Source organism: Echinops telfairi, unplaced genomic scaffold, assembly GCF_000313985.2.
Source record: "Echinops telfairi isolate 266 unplaced genomic scaffold, ASM31398v2 ScPeMD7_5592;HRSCAF=6446, whole genome shotgun sequence".
NCBI lineage: Eukaryota > Metazoa > Chordata > Mammalia > Afrosoricida > Tenrecidae > Echinops > Echinops telfairi.
In genome coordinates, this window is record NW_022109491.1 from 34278039 (window position 1) to 34284212 (window position 6174).

Here is a 6174-nt window from a genome sequence, read left to right on the forward strand (position 1 = left end):
GTTTAATGTGAATTTCCCCACATTCCTCTGTATTGTATCGCTATTTGCCTCATCTCAAGCTCTGGCATTACTTCTAAGTCAGCTGTCATAAAAATTTTTATTATTAAAAAATGATCTTAATTTTTCAGGTAACATTCATTAGCCTAAACTTTTGTTGTCCATGTTAACGAGGATCCCCAGCTTTCTTTGGTTTTTTGTTATATTTTACCAATCTTTTAATTTTTAAGTGTTTTGTTATATATAAATTTCATTTCTTGTAGATTAACATATAATTGAGTCTTCCTTTTCTATCCTATCTTCCATTTACTCTGAATTGGAATTTTTGGATCATTTTCATTTAATGTGATTTTTATATACTTAGCTCTAATGTTATCATCTTGCTATTTGTTCTCCACTTGTCTCAATAGTAAGCCACTTGAAGTTGATTATTTCACAGTGCACTGGTGCAAGGGTTAGTATATTCTTTATTGTGCTGTTTCATTTTGGACAATTTCTATTACTTTGTCTTTAACATCTCTAATCGTTTCTTCTGTAGTGTTTAATCTCTTAATAACATCCAGTGTTGATTTATCTCGTACATCACAATTTGGATTTCTAGTTGGTTAGTGTGGTCTTTTAAAAATCTTACACTTCTTTGCTTTACCTTTTAGAAATATATATATATACAGAAACTCTTTTAAGGTACTTGTCTGTTTGCTATACTTCTAAGAATTATGTCAATTGATTGATTTTTCTTCTCATAGCTTATCTTACTCTCCTGCTAATTTCCATGCCTAGCTACTTTGGATGAGATAACTGGCATTGCAAATTTTACCTTGTTGATTGAAAATTCTCATATTCTTATAAGTCCTCAATGGTATGGATGTCACAGTGGCTGCAGCAATGAGTTCAAATGTACTCCCAGCTATGATGGCGCAGATGGTGCAGGACCAGACAGTGTTTCTTTCTGTTATACAGACTGTCGCTCTCTCAGAACTGACTGATAAGCACCTAACAACAATAACAACAGTGACATAAATGTCCTGGGGTCTTCTCGGACAGATTATTTTGAACCAATTTAATCTTTTGGGGTAGTCCTTTCATGATCTGTTATGCGGACGATAGAATATTTTATGAGGGTTAATTCTTTCCATCACTAAGGTAAGATTTCTGGTATGTGCTCAATGAATGGTGAGGATTTCCAGTCTGCATAGTGGGTGCAGGTAATGTTATCATTTCTTCATATGTGGGTGCTTATCAATGCTCTGCTGAATACTTGAGAGGCTCTGGAGATCTCTGGAGTTCTCTCTGTTCAGCTCTTTCTTCAGTGCTGTCAACAGAGTGCTCTTCCATGAGTTCTCCTCCATCTTAGCTCCCTCTCCTCAGTGGAGCTAATCGGCAGAACTCTCCCTGTATTTCTTTGTTTGGGGGCCACGACATGGGAATTCTCTTGGGAACGTAAGTGTGCGGTGGTTAGAACTCTCCTCTTTTGTTTCATGTCCTTTCAGGGATCACTCTTCTTAGATGGTATCCAGTGTTTTGAAAACCATTGCATACATACTTTGTTTTATTGACTTCAGATGGGAAGCTAAGTGTAGTCCTTATTATTCCTTCATCCCTAGAAACAGAAGACTCCTCAAATTCTTTACTTAACTTAATATGTTAGTAAACTAAAATATAAGAAGTAGATTGCTCGTGCTGGCACAACTAATAAGAGGTGAATTTAGGAATAAAATTTGGATTTATATTCTAGAGCAATTGCTCTTTATCATTACTGTCCATAGTTCAGGTAAATCAGAGTTCAGTCCTGACCACATTTGTTAACGTTTTAAGGGTGCATCTTTATCATCTATCTTTATCATTTTATTTCTATTATAGATGTTCTAAATTCCAATACACAAAGGCTGATAACCTAGATATGAAGTATTACTAGTTTTTCCATCTCATGATTCTTTCTAATTAATTCTATTTCTTATAAAGTACAGTAGCTGGCAGGTAATATTCTGTATTTGGCAGATGAGAAAGTAATGTTTATTGCAAACCTTGAAATGGGAAATATACTGAAATAGCTTTCCCTCCGCCCTATTTGCCTTCATGCAGCTAGAGATGCTCATCAATGTGTTTAAACCAGCTGGCCAAATGCCTGGTACTGGGTAAGTGCCTACCTAGTAACTGACACCGGACATATCTATGAATGACTGGTTTAGGCGTGAAATGTTATTAATGAGCGAGAATAAAGGTGGAATTAGAAAAAGAAAAAAAGAGGAAATATGGAGAAAGATGGTTAGGTATAACACTCAGAATAATTTTCCATCCTCTTAGAAATGAGAAGATGGCAAGGAAGTGTAAATAAAACATACAGAATATAAGCAGTCAATTTCTCTTTCAGATCGAGATCAAGTTAGCCATCTGTTCAAAGGCACTGAAAGTGATCAGGGGCATAATGATTATGGTACACCACCAGTTCAATTGACCCTTGGATCAATCTTTCTTTTTGAGACATTTGAGAGTATGGAATCAAGATGTGAAATGCAAAATAGTCGGTTTAAACAGGATTTGGAGGAGGGAGGAAGGAAAGGAGGGTTATCTTTTAAAGATTGAGTTTCAGATGTAATGATCCATGAAGCTTGGAAGAGACAGGTTTCCACAATAATCATCTCGCTCCATCTCTGGTGACCCCGTGCTGCCCTCCTTCTGCTTCCTAATGCTTTGGCGTTTAAAAATGGATTGCCCACCTACTTTTTTGAAACAGGAATGGAATATAACAATGTTTAAAATACTTAACTGCTTGCACATTTAAATATCAAAAACATTAGAAAGGAAATTATTTGTTTCTTAAACTTGTCATCCCGACTCCTGACCTGCTGGTTTGTTTTGATCCCAACCCACTCTTCACATGGAGGTCCAACCTTCTCAGTATCGGTATGACCTTAGCTCAGCTAGAGCCAGAAAATACAGCTTTGTCGTAATCAGAATATTAACCCAATTGTATATTGTTTACTTTATTGTAAATACTGGTGAACCGTGGTCAATAAATCGTTTTATATTCCTTTAAAAAAATAATGATTTCAGATATCACCTTATGATAGTTTTCTATGGAGATTTGTTCTTTACTTTTGCAATTTATTAGCAGGTTTGTTATGAAGGGCAATGAGTTGATTTTTACTCACCTCTCTAGGCATGCATACCTTTTTCTTTTTTGCCTCTTAAACAAAAGAAATAAAATCATTGCAGGAGATGAGTTGTTATCAGCAATTTTCAGGAGGCACACTTCCTGAGATATTCTAAATCTTTTATCACAAGGCACAGGAGTGAACATTTAGGAAAGAATTAAGTGTCCACTTCTGCACACTATTTCCGTGGTTTCAAAAATTATTCCAGATAAATTAAATTTTTCTACTTATTCTTATCATTTAATAGCATGCTTTGAAGTGTGTACATGCCCAGAGGAGATATACACTCTGTTCAATGGGATTACTGCTATGAGACAGCCCCCACTGACACTTTCCATCAAACTCACATGGACCCTTTAACTTGACCCATTTTTATCATGTATTTTTTTAGCTTGAAATTGAAAAATAAATGGTACCCAAAGCTGAGTAACTTAGCAAACAGATGATGCCTGGTAATTGCATAGCCAGCTACTGTCTTGAATTGTATCACAAAAATTGGTGTAATGAGAAGGAGATGACAATTAACTTTTTCCAATTATAATTTCTCTAATTCAACATTCAGTAGCTGAATGTTAAAGATGGCTGTGCAAATCATTCAGGGGTCAACAATTAAACATCGTGACTAGAGTTCCGATGACCGCACTTTCTCTTTTTAAAGTGAATTTTAATGTTCCTTTGAAGTACTCGCCTTCCTTCCAAAATAGAGGCCTGCAGGCTGTGCCCCTCCCTCATGCTAAAAACCCTGGGGAGGTGGCGATTTTCACGTTTTAAAATGGGAAAGACCACAGTCTAGAAACATAGAGTTAAAAGGCACTGGACTGGAATCTTGGGTCTTTCCTTCCCAGCTGTGATACTTTAGCATAATCTTGACATTTCTGGTTTCTCTCCCTTTAAATGCTGTAATAGTATCTATTTTTAGCAAAGCTTTAATGAAGGTTAAACTGAGTCCCTCCATGGCTGAAATATTAAACTGATGCCTGCTATTGAAACATTGACAGTTCAAACCCGTCTGTGGCAATTTAGAAGAGAGAGACCTGATTACCCACTTCTGAAAATTCCCAGCCGTGAAAATCGATGCAGCCCACAGCTACCTGGCACACTGCCGGGCCACCCGAGCCAGGAGCCACTCGGAGGCAATGTGGCCAGTGGATGACTGTGTTTAAAGTCCTTCACAATAAGGTCCTTCATCTTTTTTTTAATATTTATTTTAAAAATAAATATTAAAAACACTATAGGAATTTTGTTAATTCTCACAGAGAGAGGAATCAGGCAGAATCGGTGTTTACATGCTAGGATTTATGGTTTATATTGATATAGAGGCCACTTTACTGTTATAAAGAATCTTCTCTGAGAATATTTTTTCTCAGAGATTTTTGTTAATTTATCACAGCATCTCTCAGCTCATCACAATCCTGAAATCAACAACCCCCATTGGTCCTATAGGGAGCAAGGCTTTTTGACTCTGCTACAACAGTCCACTAGTGGCGTCCTCGGATTCAGCTCTACTTGTCCTTCCTGTGTGCTCTAAAACCAAACCTTGACTTCCAGGCCCGTGATATCTCAGCATTTTCATTTCCAAGGGTTGTAGAGTAGCTGGAGAGTCAATTCTACCACGTGTGTGTGTGTGTGTTTGTACACATGTAAATAGATATGATCATCTTGCTCTGTTTCAGTGGATAATTTTGCACATTCCTTAGTATGTATTTCATTTGAGACGAACTATTTCCCCCTTTCAGACCTGGGTCGGGAATGAATGACTGAGGCAGATTAGTGGAAACTAAAGTTGAATGCCCCTTTGTGGGTCTCTCAGTTGGCCAGGCTGATGGTGTGGTAGATTCTTTGGATCTTAATTTTTAGGCCACTGCGTTAACTTCAATATGTTGCCAAAAATGACTGGCAGAAATATGGGTGTCAGCTTAGTATGAACCTAATCTTTTCTAGTTGCATGTTTTTGTAACCAAATATATTGAATACTTGGATATTTGCAAAATTGTCTTGAATCTCCATGCCAGGTCCTTGGCTAGAGATGTTATGTATCTTAGTAGCTTCCATGGAAATGAGGAACATAAATATTACCATTCAAATTTCCTTGTAAATCTCTTACAAAAATAGTGTACACATGCAGAAATAATCCTGATGCACTGCAGAAAGAACCATTTGGCTCTTTTAAAAAACTCTTCCAATTCTTATTTTGTAATTAAAATTAATTTTGGAAATTCTACTTTAATATATCAATTTGATTTAGCCTATTGGCTCTGCAATAATTAAAGTAATTTGGTTCATTTCTATCATCTCCCTGTTTTTTCCTTCATATTGATGTTTATTAGTTCTCTCATAATTTTTACATTTTTCATTGGTTACCTTTCACAAAATCAGATAATTTACTTATTCCCAGTTCTTAGCATTTTCCCGTCTTTACTTTCCTTGAATTCCTTCAGTATTTGACATCACTCATTCACTGCCATCGAGTTCATTCCAGCTCAGCCCCCTGGTAAAACAGAGGAAAACCTTTGGATGTCTGAGACTTGAACTCTTTAGGGGAGAGACAGCCTCATCTTTCTCTCACAGAGAATCTGGTGGGTGTGAACCTCTGACCTTATTGTGAGCAGCTCAAGGCGCAGCCCACCATGCCACCAGAGCACTTTCTAAGTAGAATTTTAAAAACATCAAACCAAATCCTTTCATGACAAAAATGTGTATCATTTTCTTATACTAACTTAATCGAGAGTTGCACTGTACCTGGCATTCTTTGCTCAAAACACCTTCTCCCAAATCTTAGGAGACATGTTTATCTCTGCAGTACCTTCTGGAATATATTATTACTGAGGAAAAGTCTGATGCCTCTCTGATTCTAATTTTTTCGTGGGGGAGAGGGAATCATCTAATAGTTCTTTTCTCTTTGAAAACTTCTAAGCATTTCTTCTTTTTCGTTTTTATTGATTTTAGATCAATATAAATATTTTCCATTTATCCAGATCTCACTATCCTTTCAGACAGAAACTTATTCGTTGTAATTTAGGAA